Source organism: Cervus elaphus, chromosome 24 (assembly GCF_910594005.1).
Source record: "Cervus elaphus chromosome 24, mCerEla1.1, whole genome shotgun sequence".
In the NCBI taxonomy this organism is placed as follows: domain Eukaryota; kingdom Metazoa; phylum Chordata; class Mammalia; order Artiodactyla; family Cervidae; genus Cervus; species Cervus elaphus.
Window position 1 is genome coordinate 22,328,504 of NC_057838.1, and position 13,266 is coordinate 22,341,769.

A 13,266-nucleotide genomic window follows, 5' to 3' on the forward strand; every position below is an offset into this window, starting at 1 on the left:
TTTCTGTTTCTGACTGACTTCACTGGATATGACAATGAGATTCTGCATTTCTAATCAGCTTCCTGGTGACTCTACGGGACCCCATGGGCTCACTGTCACAGAACAGCCACTTCCAGTGCTCCGGGGCAAGTTTAGGAGGCTTTGCTCTGAGGACCTAAAGTTCAAGAAGACAAACAGCTGGATTGTCCAAGGGGAGGGCCGATGGCTGGTGCAAAACTGGGGTAGGGAAAAAAAACAAAACAAAACTGGGGTGGGGGAAGGGAAGGAAATTTCCCAAAATGAAGGGAAAATGCCTAAGTTTAGAAAAGAGTAGCTGGGTTTGGTGAACCTTGAAATCAACAAGAACCTACTTATTTCCTTAGGGAGCCAGACTCACAGGAACTCTGATCAGGTGACCAGGGATGACCCAGGGTTCTCCTTTTCTTGGGGAGGTGGGGCACACTGTGAGGTATGTGGAACTTCCCCAACCAAGGATCAAACTCATGCCCCCTGCAGTCAAAGCACTGGACCACCAGGGAAGTACCACCCAGAGTTCTGACACAGAGGACAGCGGTAGCGAAGCAGGCTTCATGAAAACACGATCTGAGCAGTCTCCAAGAAGCCCATCCTTACAAGGACTTGCACTCGCTTTAAAACTCTGCTCTTGGGACTTCCCTGGTGATCCAGTGGTTAAGAATCCACCTGCCACTGCAAGGGACATGGGTTTGATCCCTGGTCTTGGAAGATCCCACATGCCACAGAGCAACTAAGCCCATGAGCTGCAACTATTGAAGCCCAAGTGCCTAGAGCCCGTGCTCCCCAACTGGAGAAGCCACCGCAATGAGGAGCCCGTGCACTGCACCTAAAGAGAGCATCCCCCTGCTTGCTGCAACGAGAGAAAGCCCACACGCAATACTGAAGACCCAGCGCAGCCAAAAGTAAATAAATACATAAATTTTTTTAACAAAAAATAAAACTCTGCTCTATCTTAAAATTCTTAATAAATTTAAATAAGAGGTCCTGCAGTTTCTTTTTCACAGTGAGCCCTCCAAATTATGTAGCTATTACTTAGTAGCAGTGAGATGTACCCCCAAAAGATGCCCATTTAAGAAGCAGGAGGCAGGTGAGAATTCTATCACTGTATCTGGAATTTGAGAGTAAGAGACACACCACATATAAAACAGGTAAACAACAAGGTCCTACTGTATACCACAGGGAACTCTGTTTAATATCTTGTAATAAACCATAATGAAAAAGAATACACATATTTATATTGTTCAGTCACTCAATTGTGTCCGACTCTTTGCAACCCCATGGACTGCAGCATGCCAGGCTTCCCTGTCTTTCACTATTTCCTGGAGTTTGTTCAAACTCATGTCCATTGAGTCACTGATGCCATTCAATCATCTCGTCCTCTGTCACCCCCTTCTCCATGTGTAACTAAATTACTTTGTTATATACCTGAAAAACTGTAAATCAACTCTTTTTCAACAAACAATTTAAAAAAGCAGCAGCAGCAGCAGGGGGAAGCTATTTACCTTGGAGGCAACTCCTGAGTTCAGATAAGGAGCATTTAAGAGATAATTATAATGACTTTATCTCTAAACTCATCTACCCCCACACCCTCATTTCACCCAACACTTTTTGGCAGCCCCAGAAAAAGGGAATCCTCAAACAAGACTGAGTTTGAATCTCTTGTCACCCAGGGAAGTACAGGCTCAGACCTCCATCTGATTTGATTTAGACAAATAATGATACCTTTTTTAAACCTTGGATGGTGGAACAAGGAACATAACCCTTGCATGTGTTTCCAACAAGCCACTGATCTGATTAAGAATTTTACAGACCGCCGTGAACAGTTATAAGGATGTAAACACCTAGGCAAAAGGACGTCACATCACGTCAGCTGAATTGATTGACTGTTAAATGGAGGGTAGCTTGTGATTACATCTATTTAACAGACTCTGTTGTAGCCACATCATTGAAGTGGTGTTGGCATGGGCCATGAGCCAAGAAGGGATGTGAGCTGCAATACAGGGTCTGGGCGCGCTGGTGGCGTTCATTCAAATTGGATGCTGTCAGGCATCTTGAGTGATGAACTGAAACAGGAAGCAACTGACATTTGTTCAGATCTTTCAGGGGAAGCTGGAAGTGTGAATAAGAAGAGTGTGAAGAAGATCTTCATTAGTGGTGAAGTGATGCATCAAAGCTTGCAGGGGAGACTTGGATGTCCAGAGGTCCAAGAAAATGCATGTGTCAAAGTCAGAAGTGAAGCCCACGTTGCTTTTATTTTTTGCCTCTTTGACATCAATCACCTTGCTCATGGAAAATTAATCCCTCAGGGTTCACCTATCCTGTATGGTTAGAAATTAAGACACAATTGAGACTGTCTGTATAATCTAATAGGATCGAACTGCGCTTTTTCCTTTATAAATGGAGCAGATTATCTACTGAATACCCACCATTTGAACAACTCTCTGCTTTGGGCAAGGGGCTGTGAGAGAACAGAAAGATGAATCAGCCTTGGGTCCTGCAATCAAGATTATATTTTTCAGAGACAGGATAAGACATAGACAAAAATGAGGAAAAAGTCAGGCCGTGTGAAAGATACCGTGAAAAATGTTTATAGCTACTGTGAATTCTGGAGCTTGATGACTACTTGGGAAGATTGAATGGGAGGGTTAGGGGCAAGTAGATGGATGATGATGCAGCCTTCTTGCTGAGCATTAAGGTATTGGTAGAATTTAACTTCTCACTGTTAATGGGGAAGGCTATTCTTGGTACAAGAAGCAACTTACAGAAAGATGCGGAGACAGTAAAGAGTGAGCATATATGAAAACTTTAAGGGAAAATTCGCAGCCTAACATTCTAGATTGTGTAGTTCTGAAACACAGCATGGAATGAAGGACTGCAATAGTGAGAAAGTCCTAATCACCTGGGTGGTACTAATGCTTTCAACTGTCTTTGTTTATTTTTGGATGTCTTCTTACAGCTCTGAATATTCTTATGTTCATATTAATTTCTAAAAGGAAGACACTGTAGAGTTTGCCACTTTTAATGAACTTTTATTGGGGAACAGTTTGAGAGTGACAAAATTATTGCAAACATAATACAGAGTTCTTGCATACATGTCACACCCGGTGTCCTCCATGATTAATACCCTCTATGGCTATGGCATACTTATCACAGTTAATGAAGCAGCATTGATACATTCTTATTCACTGACGTTTATACTGTATTCCCATCTCCTTAGTTTTCACCTGTCTATTTTCTGTTTCCTGGATCCCGTCAAGGGTACCATATTAATTTAGGAGTCATGTCTCCTGAGGTTCTTCTTGGTTTTAACAGTCTTGTCTTGCTTTTGATGACCTTTGCACGTTTGAACACTGATGCTCTGGCATTTTGAGGAATATGCTTCCAGTGAGACTTTTCTGATGTCTTCCTCATAATTAGACTGGGGTTTTGAGTTTTGGGACAAGGTCACAAGGTAAAGTGTCAATTTCATCAAATCAGCAAGTGCACATCAATCAACATGACTTAATTCCATGGTGTTGACCTTTAGGACCTGGCTGAGTATGTGTCAGGTTTATCCACAGTAAAGCTAGTCTCTCCTTTTTGCTGTTTCCGTGCTCTTTCCAGAAGTTACTATGCTCAGCTGTGCTCCACCTCCTTGGAAGCAGAGCTTCTGCAGTCGACCATACTTGGTGTGAGTCGGTTTCCAGGCATGGGATTTGGTTCCACTGGTCTATGACTCTGTTCTAGCAATAATACCATGCTGTTCTGATTACTGCAGCCTTATAGGAAGCCTCCATATCAGTGGCCACTCTTCCATCTTTGCTTCTCTTCAGTGTTTTGATGCTCTGTCAAGGTTTTGCGCCTTTCCATAAAACTTTACAATCAGTTATCATTATCTACAAAATAGGCAGCATGCAGACAACAGAATAAATGAGATCATCTAAAATAGTGGAGGGATAGAAAGCCCAGAGATAAACCCATGCACCTATGGGCGCCTTATTTTTGTGGGAGCAAAGGGAGCAAAAACATACAGTGGAGAAAAGATTATCTCTTCACTAAGTGGTGCTGGGAAAACTCGACACTTATGGGTAAAAGAATGAAATTAGAACACTTCCTAACACTATACATAAAAATAAACTCAAAATGGATTAAAGACTTAAATGTAAGGCCAGAAACTCCAAAACTCTTCAAGGAAAACATAGGCAGAACACTCTTTGACATAAATCACAGCAAGATCCTCTATGACCCACCTCCTAGAGTAATGGAAATAAAAAACAAAAATAAACAAATGGGACCTAATTAAACTTAAAAGCTTTTTGCACAGCAAAGGAAACTATAAATAAGGTGAAAAGACAACCCTTTGAATGGGAGAAAATAATAGCAAATGAAACAACGAACAGAGCACTTATCTCCAAAATATACAAGCAGCTCATGCAACTCAATATCAGAAAAATAAACAACCCAATCAAAAATATGGGCAGAAGACCTCAGCAGACACTTCTCCAAAGAAGTCATTAGTCAGATAGCTAATAAACACATGAAAAGATGCTACAGAGTGAAATAAGTCAGAGAAAAACAAATACCGATATTAATGCATAGATTAATAGTATCTAGAAAGATGATACTTATGAGCCTATCTGCAGGGCAGGAATAGACACGCAGATTCACAGAACAGACTTGCGAACACACAGCAAGACGGAGAGGGTGGGATGAACTGAGAGAGTAGCATGGACCCGCACATATTACCATACGTAAACTAGAGAGCCAGCGGGAATTAGCTGTAAGGCAGAGAGCTCAAACCCAGTGCTCTGTGACAACCTAGAGGAGTGGGATGGAAGGAGGGGTGGCGGGAGGGAGGTTCAGGAGAGACGGATCATATGTATACCTATGGCTGATGCATGTTGATGTATGGCAGAAACCTGCGACGCTCTGGGCTTCCCTAGTGGCTCAGGCAGAAAAGAAGTTGCCTGCAATGTGGGAGTTGGTGTTTTTCAGTTGCTAAGTCATGTCCAGCTCTTTGCGACCTCATGGACTGCAGCACACCAGCCTTCCCTGTTCTTCACTATCTCCCGGAGTTTGTTCAAACTCATGTCCATTGAATCAGTGGTTCCATCCAACTGTCTCATCCTCTGTCACCCTCTTCTCCTCCTGCTCTCAATCTTTCCCAGCATCAAGGTCTTTTCCCACGAGTTGGCACTTCGCATCAGGTGGCCAAAGTATTGGAGCTTCAGCATCAGTCCTTCCAGTGAATATTCAGGGTTGGTTTTCTTTAGGATTGACTAGTTTGATCTCCTTCCAGTCCTAGGGACTCTCAATAAAGTGTATTCTCCAGCACCACAATTCAAAAGTATCAGTTCTTTGGCACTCAGCTTTCTTTATAGTCCAACTCTCACATCCATATGTGACTAATGGAAAAACCATACTTTGGACTATACACACTTTTGTTGGCAAAGTAATATCTCTGCCTAGGTTTGTCATAGCTTTTCTTCCAAGGAGACTCTTTTAATTTGATGGCTGCAGTCACCATTGGCAGTGATTTTGGAGCCCAAGTAAATAAAATCTATTACTTTTTTCCACTCTTTCCTCATCTGTCTGCCATGAAGTGATGGAACCAGATGCCATGATCTTAGTTTTTTGAAGGCTGAGTTTTAAGACATCTTTTTCACTTTCCTCTTTCACCTTCATCAAGAGGCTCTTTAGTTCCTCTTGACTTTCTGCCATTAGAGTGATATTACTTGCATATCTGAGGTTCTTGGTATTTCTCCTGGCAATCTTGATTCCAGCTTGTGATTCATCCAGCCCAGTATTTTGCATGGTGTAGTCTGTATGTAAGTTAAATAATCAGGGTGACAATGAGACTCATGTTCAATCCCTGGGTTGGGACGATTCCCTAGAGAAGGGAATGGCTACCCACTCCAGTATTCTTGCCTGGAGAATTCCATGGACAGAGGAGCCTGGCAGGCTACAGTCCATAGGGTTACAAAGAGTCAGACACGACTGAGTGACTAACACATGGCAGAAAACCACCACAATAGTGTAAAGGAATTATCCTCCAATTAACAATAAACTAAAAGAAAATAGTGGAGGCATCTAATAGTGATTTATGTTAGGGACTGGGGTCAGGGGGCTTGTTTTGCCAGTGTGATTAGGGCAGGTCTCCCTAGGAGAGGTCATTTAAGAGAACTGCATTAAAAGAAAGAGCAAGTCCTGTCGAGTTCAAGGAAATAGAAATGCAGTGAAGAAACTGAGGTCTGAAGGGCTCTGAATCAGGTCCAGGTTGCTTTGTTTCAGCAACTCCAAGGAGTCCACTGTGGTCACTGTTCAGCTAGTTGGGGGAGAGTTTTGAGAGACGAAGTTGAATGAATTCAAGCATGGATTGATGAAGTGAAGATTTGAATGTGTAGGTGATGATGGGCAACTGGGGACAAAACGAGATGAGTGGGGTCAGAGGAATCCCGGGCAAGTGTTGGACAGAACTTGGGCAGAGAGACCCTAATACTGGACTGAAATTCATATGCAACAGATAATTTTTTGCTTTGAGTTCAAAATTTTTCCCATTCTTTTTAACCTCTGCATCAGTGATATAAAGGCTAGGCTAGAAAAGTAAAAGAAAATAATTCAGAGAATTTTGTACTTTGCAATATGAACCAAAGTTTCCAATAACCATAAATACCTGCCTCACTTGTAGAAGTCAGATTAAAAGGCAAAGCAGTGAGTGTCCATGAAATCACAGACGTTTTTCATGATCTTGGATTTCCTTGTGTACAGTCCTCTTCTTAAATTTTTTACTCTTATTTTCTCTCTCCCCCACCTTCTGTCTGTCTCTGTCTCTCTTTCTCCTTTCCTCTGTCTTCCCTCTCTATTCCCCAGTTTCTCTTTAAATCTATTTCTTCCATCTATCTTATCTATCATCTATCCGTATCTAATGTGATCTAATTTAAGGACCTCGAAAGATAAATTTGTTAGCACCGCAGCATTATTTTGACCCGAGAAAGTATATTTCAACAATGTAGTTATCTGCTATTCCCCAAATTCCTTCTGCCTCCTCTCTTTGCTCACACTCCTGTATTCTCCCCTAGATCATTTGCATCATGGCCCCGCTGTACAGAACACCTACCCACACCACCGCAGCCAGTTCAAATGCCATCTTCTGGACAATCACTTCTTGACAGTCAAAAATGCTAGACAGGACTTTTGACCAGGGTAGTGGTGGATCTGAACTGGGCTGTGTGGAAACTACTGTGATGTGGGTATAGAATAACTTCCAGATAAAGAAGTACAAAAGAAACAGTTCAGGTTCATAAGGCTCAGAAACCATTATTTTTGAAAGCCTCTGAGCCATTTCTCCCAAGTCTCAGCCATTTTACACCTTTTCCCTAGTCACGTGTGTCAGGGGCACAGGTGGTCAGTCATTTTATTTCTTAATGAGAACAAATGAGTCCTGGATGTTTGACGGGGGCTGGTTGAGTCCCTGTGATGATGACAAAATCACTAGCTCGGTCTCTGGAGCTGAAAGAATACTATGTAAACAGGGCTGTGAGTCACACGTATTCAATTTAGGCAATTGCATCTGGACATGTGATGATTCTGTCTGGAAATGGGATCAGTCAGGAAGAAAAGTAGACTTTGCGAGGCTGAACAAATATGCTGCTCACCAAAAATTGAAATTTCTAGTTTCTCCCCGAGTTCTTAGATGAAGTTGTCCATGTCTTTGAAACTCTGAAGAGTTCTTCTCTTGTTTCTTCCCCTTCTGTCAATAAGATGTACTGTGAGTGTATGTGTGTGTGTGTGCCTGTGTGTTTTCACCAAATGCCTACAATGATCCTGGTGTATTTGCTACAGAGCAAGGTGCACGGCAGTGTAGAAGTTGCTGCGTTTATAAATCTATCCTGCAAGGCACAGGCTGCAAGACTCTTTCACTCACTCACTCCCTTTCTTCCTCCTTTGGTTTCTCAGTCTAAATCACAATGAACAATGATAATGAAATCTTCCTTGGCAAGCTAATTGCATTTCCTGAACCAAACAAGATAACACTGGGGCTCCTCGGAACCACGAGTTAACTTACTTTATATCTTTATGTTTGTAAAAAATATGATTTCTTCTTCCCCTGTTCCTCAATCACAGCTAATCGGAAATGTGCACTGTCATGACTGTTTCGAAGGGCACAGGGCCTTTGTTTCTGACCCAGACCATCCTCTAATGCACGTTCAGTCACTAAGGCAGCAATTGGGGGGTGAGAGGCTCTCTTTAGAACTGTATTCAGCAGCAGCAGCCGTTTCCACTGGAGTAGCAGATGTAGTTGCAGTAACAGTTGTCACAGTAACATCTATGATTGTGCTGCATGCCTGCTCAGTCATTTCAGTCATGTCTGACTCTTTGCGACCCCATGGACTGTAGCCCTCCAGGCTCCTCTGTCCATGGGATGTCCCAGGAAAGAACACTGGAGTGGGTTGCCAAGCCCTCTTCCAGGAGATCTTCCCGACTCAGAATCGAACTTGAGCCTCCTGCGCTGGCGGGCTGACTCTTTACCACTGAGCGGCCTGGGAGCCCGAAGCACTCACTATCAAGTGTCTAATCTAATCATTCTTGTCATCTTACACAATAGACATTATTATCCCCATTCTGGCAATGAGGGAGTTCAGAGTCTATAGGAGAAATGACTCATAAACATTCGAGCCTGGATTCAACCCTAAGTCTATTCAAATTGTCATCTTTATCCCCCTGCTATATTGCCACTCAGAACCTTTTGAAGGAGAAGCTCTTACCTCTAATATATATTCAGATATTAATTATTTTTTTCAGGCAACATGATACTGAGAATGAGGCTTGCTTTAGAATTTGATCACATCAATGACTATCTGCACTGAACAATGGAGCATGAAGACTTGTAACATGGTGAGGAAAGAAAAACACTGAAGCTGCTAAATGGAATTTAATGAACACATATCGATTTCTACTAAATGCAAGGTATGCACTAAACAAAGGTGATGAATTGGACCCAACATTTGACTTCAAGCAGGGCTGGAGAAGAGGTTCAGGCAAATAACCATAAGGTCACATTGTTAAACAGTGTTATAAAGATACATTAAAATGAATGAGGTTTGACAGAAACCAACACAATAATAAAAAGCAATTATCCTTCAATTAAAAATAAATTTTTTTAAAAAAATAAATGAGGTGATCAGGGAACCACAGACCATTTGCAATAGTTGGAACACTGCATTTTGAACTGCAATGTTCTAGAAAATTGTAGGTTGATAATTGCATTAAATCATGTCACCCTCTGTTTACTACTACAATGATTTCTGTTGATGACATTAATATTGACTCAACAGATAACACACTGGGTGCCACTTCAGTGCCTACAAACCACGGCCTCCAGAGAGAACAAAGACAGGAGAACCACACTGACCAGAATAGAGTCAGCAGTTTACCACATTTTCCAGCTGATGGTCATGACCCATGACCCTGCGTGCTTGAGGAACCCTGTTTTTGTGTGAGTAAACTTGACATCTCAATAGCCTGGTGTTTAGAAATCTAAACTATTCATCAGCCAGTAAGATAGATAAGAGTGTGTACTATAAAAAACTGTGCAGCTTGAAACAATGTGTCTGTTTCCCAGTAGTCTCCATAAAATCATTTCCCTCCAATACAACATATTGAAATAAGCCTGAAGCCAGCCTCCTACTGGGAGACACAGTTATACTCAGAGCAGACATTTGCTCACTTTTGAACTTAGAGCTCATAACTGCTCTTTGTCAATTTCAACTGTGCAGGACTTCTTATGTGTGAATTATGAATTTATGGGGCTGTTAAGGGGATGACCCCATTCTTCTTTGTTATGCATGAACTCAGGAGGTCATGTAATCCAAACTAACTAGATTCAATGAGTGTTTGTATTTTTTTTTTAGCACCAAGTTAGGTGCTATGAAACATAAAATAAGACCACTATCAAGATTCTCAAGAGTAAGTTAAGAAAAATTTTGGAATATTGGACATGATACCAGCAGGTGGTATTAAATAGTTCCAGTTGCTGCCAGTGTGAGTCCTGTTGCCACTCCTCCTGGTAAAGTGTGGGATAGGTTGATTTTGTCCCCCCAAAAAATATGCTGAAGTCCAAACTCCCAGTGCCTAAGAATGTGACCTTGTTTGGAAATAGAGTCTTTGCAAATATAAACAAATGAAGATGAGGTCATTGGGAATATTCCCTAACCCAGTAGGGCTTGCATCCTTGTAGGAAGAGGGAGGGACTTCCCTAGTGAGCCACTGATTAAGGCTTCGCCTTCAAATGCAGGGGCTGTGGGTTTTACCCCTGGTCAAGGAACGAGACCCCGCACACCTCATGGCCAAAAAACCAAAACATGAAAAAACAGAAGCAACTGTAACAGAGGCAATAAAGACTTAAAAAAATAATAATAATAATCCACATAAAAAAAAAAAGAGAGAGAGAGAGAAATCTTGGGACTTCCCTGCTGGTCCAGTGGCTAAGATTCCATGCTCCCAAGGCAAGGGGCCTGGGTTCAATCTCTGGTCGGGAACTAGATCCTGCATACCGCAACTAAGAGTTTGCATGCCGCAACTGAAAGATCCCACATTCTACGACTAAGACCCAGCACAGTCTAAATAAATAAAGAAATATTTGAAAAAAAGAAAGAAAGAAAAAGAAAAGGGAAATACGGACACAGAGATATGGGGGAAATGTCATGTGAAGACAGAAGCAGAGATTGGAGTGATGCATCTACCAGTCAAGCTATGCCAAGGATTGCTGGCCTCCACCAGACACTGACAAAGAGGTGTAGAACCCCATTCTCCCTTGGAGCCCTCAGAAGGAACCAATTTTACCAACACCTAGATTTTGGACTTCTGGCCTCCAGACCTATGAGAGAATGAATTTCTGTTGTTTTAAGCCACCCAGTTTGTGGTACTTTGTTATAGCATCCCTTGGAAACCAATTAATTTAAAAAAAAAAAACAACTTGGATACAATCTGAGAAAAGATGTTCATAATTGATTTGGAAGCATGCCACTTGTGATCCCCGGGAGCAATCGAATTTGAGTGTATATGTTTAGTAGACAGTCTCCATAGAGCTGCCAACAGTTCCTCCCTTCCTTGTAAACAAATGGCACTCCTCACATCAAGGGGCAGAGACTACAGTTCTACCTTTCTTTGATCAACAGAATGCAGTGGAAGTGACATTCTGGGATTTCCAAACCCAGGCCCTATGAGGACAGGCAGCTTGTGCTTCTTCCCTTTTGGAGTGCAGCCTCCAGGCTCTAAGGAAATCCAAACTACAGAACTGAATGATTAGAATACCTAAAAAGAGACCCGAAGTGATAGAGTCCAACAGGAATATTCCAGTTCTGTCTGAATTCTTAGCTGATTGGAGCCACTGAAGTAACCTCAGTCAGCATCACCAGGAACAAAAGAACCACCTAGCTGAGCCCTCCCTGAATTACTGACCTACAGCCTGGCCACAGATAACAAATTGTGTTTGTTTCATTCTACCAAGTTTGGGGTGGTTTGTTAAGTGACAAGGGATAACTGATACAATGTGTATGAGTGTTGGGGGCACAAACAGAGGTGGCCAGCTGGCTAGATTACAGAGAATTAAGACAAAAATAAATGGAAGAAGAAGGTGAACACTAAGAAAGTGAGATTAGAAATATAGCACGGAATGTGCAGAAGTTAATTTGCCAAAAATAAGAAACTGATTCAAGTTGATCATTTCTAGGCCAGAGCAAGTTGGGTATAAAGAGTCCATGACTGAGGAGTAATTGGTCATCTTCAATTTTACTTTTAAACCGTTCAAAGGACTTTCTCATGCAGTTTTGTCTAAAGAGCAGAAGCCAAACATGGGCCATCACTAGATTCTCTACTTCTGTGCCTCTTAGCATTGATTTTTCTCTATTCATTTTTCTCTTCTTGGTCAAGACATGTTTTATAGCAAAAAGTTCATCATGTCTTTTATAGATGACATAGCCATTTTTAATAAATTGTCATAATTATTTAGTGCTCTCTTCTCTAGATATAAGAAGACTCCAGTCTCACCCACATGGTTCAAAAAATGCAAATTATAACAAGGATACTGTCCAGCTATATGGCCCACTTTTTGGTACAAAGAATGTTCAGACAAGAGCAATGTCACATTCCTAGGCATTTTTTGTACAATGCTTTCTATACATCTTCAACTGATTCTTCCTCTCCCTTGGTCTCATACAGAAAGAATGAAGAGGCTGAGCCACAGTAGAGATGATGCCGAGTTGAAGATGTGTCTGGTGGTGAAAGTAAAGCCCGATGCTGTGTAGAACAATACCACACAGGAACCTGCAGTGAGAGGTCCATGAAGCAAGGTAAGCTGGACATGGTCAAACAGGAGATGGCAAAAGTGAACAAGAACATTTTAGGAATCAGTGAACTGAAACAGACGGAACTGGAAATTAAATTACAGATGACCGTTATTATCAACTACTGTGGGCAAGACTCCTTTAGAAGAAACAGAGTAGCCTTCCATTATTCAACAAAACAGCCTGAAATGCAGTACTTAAGTGCAATCTGAAAAATGACAGAATGATCCCAGTTTGTTTCCAAGGCAAACCATTCAGCATCACAGTAATCCAAGTCTATGTCCCAACTACAAAGCTGAAGTTGAACAGTTCTATGAAGGCTTCTAGAACAAACTTCAAAAAAAAAAGATGTGCTTTTCATCAAAGGGGATTGGAATGCAAAAGCAGGAAGTCAAGAGACACCTAAAGTAACAGGCAAGTTTGGCCTTGGAGTACAAAATGCAGAAGGGCAAAGGCTAACAGAGTTTTGCCAAGAGAATGCACTGGACATAGCAAACACCCTCTTCCAATAACACAAGAGATGAATCTACACATGGACATCACCAGATGGTCAATATCGAAATCAGATTGATTACACTCCTTGCAATTGAAGATGGATAAGCTCTATACAATCTACAAAAACAAGATCAGGAGCTGACTGTGACTCTCAGGTCATGAGCTCCTTATTGCAAATTCAGGCTTAAACTGAAGAAAGTACCAAAAACCTTTTCATACCATTCATGGGTTCTCAAGGCAAGAATACTGAAGTGGTTTGCCCTTCCCTTCTCCAGTGGACCACGTTTTGTCAGATCTCTCCACCATGACCCGTCTGTCTTGGGTGGCCCTACACGGCATGGCTCAGAGTTTCACTGAGTTAGACAAGGCTGTGGTCCATGTGATCAGTTTGATTAGTTTTCTGTAACTGTGGTTTCCCTTCTGTCTGCCCTCT

At 41.8% G+C, this 13,266-nt stretch overlaps 1 long non-coding RNA gene across 1 annotated transcript; it reads right to left on the reverse strand.

Moving 5' to 3' along the window:
* Positions 1–2,719: 2,719 nt before the first annotated feature.
* Positions 2,720–12,588, reverse strand: LOC122683245. The gene is made up of 3 exons (XR_006337660.1): positions 12,464–12,588; positions 4,668–4,670; positions 2,720–2,730 (listed from the first exon to the last, which is right to left on the reverse strand). It is a non-coding gene; the product is annotated as an uncharacterized LOC122683245 (long non-coding RNA).
* Positions 12,589–13,266: the final 678 nt, after the last annotated feature.